The 429-nt window shown below is 34.3% G+C and overlaps 1 protein-coding gene across 2 annotated transcripts in view; it reads right to left on the bottom strand.

The window, feature by feature from the left end:
* LOC109291767 (C-C chemokine receptor type 2-like) overlaps window positions 1-149 on the bottom strand; it is a 28,487-nt gene extending 28,338 nt beyond the window's left edge. The window contains exon 1 of one of the 2 annotated variants that reach the window (XR_002095947.1): window positions 70-149. The gene's annotated coding sequence lies outside the window, so the exon portion shown is untranslated. The remainder of the gene's footprint in view (window positions 1-69) is intronic. The other variant, XM_019508877.1, reaches the window with a different exon arrangement.
* Between the last annotated feature and the right edge of the window lie 280 nt (window positions 150-429).

Here is a 429-nt window from a genome sequence, read left to right on the forward strand (position 1 = left end):
TCATTATTTATTCTATGTTTCCAATCAGTAAGGCACATAAATAAAAGGAAAAAAGGTGACAATACTCACTGGTTTGTCAAGCTTCTTATGTTTCACTCTGTCTTCATTTGTGCTACTAAGTAGGATGACTGAATTCACCAAGTTAACTCAGTCTTCCTGTGTGAAGAGGACTTTGCCTCACCACAGATGTTTTGCAAGCATTATTACAAAAAGAAATTGATGGCAGTTCTTCTTTTCTAAATATAAGCATTCAGTAATAGATTCTAGTCGAGGATTTTAAATAGGGTACCCAAATCTGCATTAGGTCATTTTACAATTATCCCCCTAAGTTGAGCTAACTACTATCATATTTGGTCTCTATCAATAGCTAATAATGAGCTTGATTTTTAAAAATCATTTATATTAGGGGTGTTGAAGCCTTGGGGTGTC

The sequence above is a fragment of the Gavialis gangeticus genome, unplaced genomic scaffold (assembly GCF_001723915.1).
Source record: "Gavialis gangeticus isolate Ggan-Ray unplaced genomic scaffold, GavGan_comp1, whole genome shotgun sequence".
In the NCBI taxonomy this organism is placed as follows: Eukaryota; Metazoa; Chordata; order Crocodylia; family Gavialidae; genus Gavialis; species Gavialis gangeticus.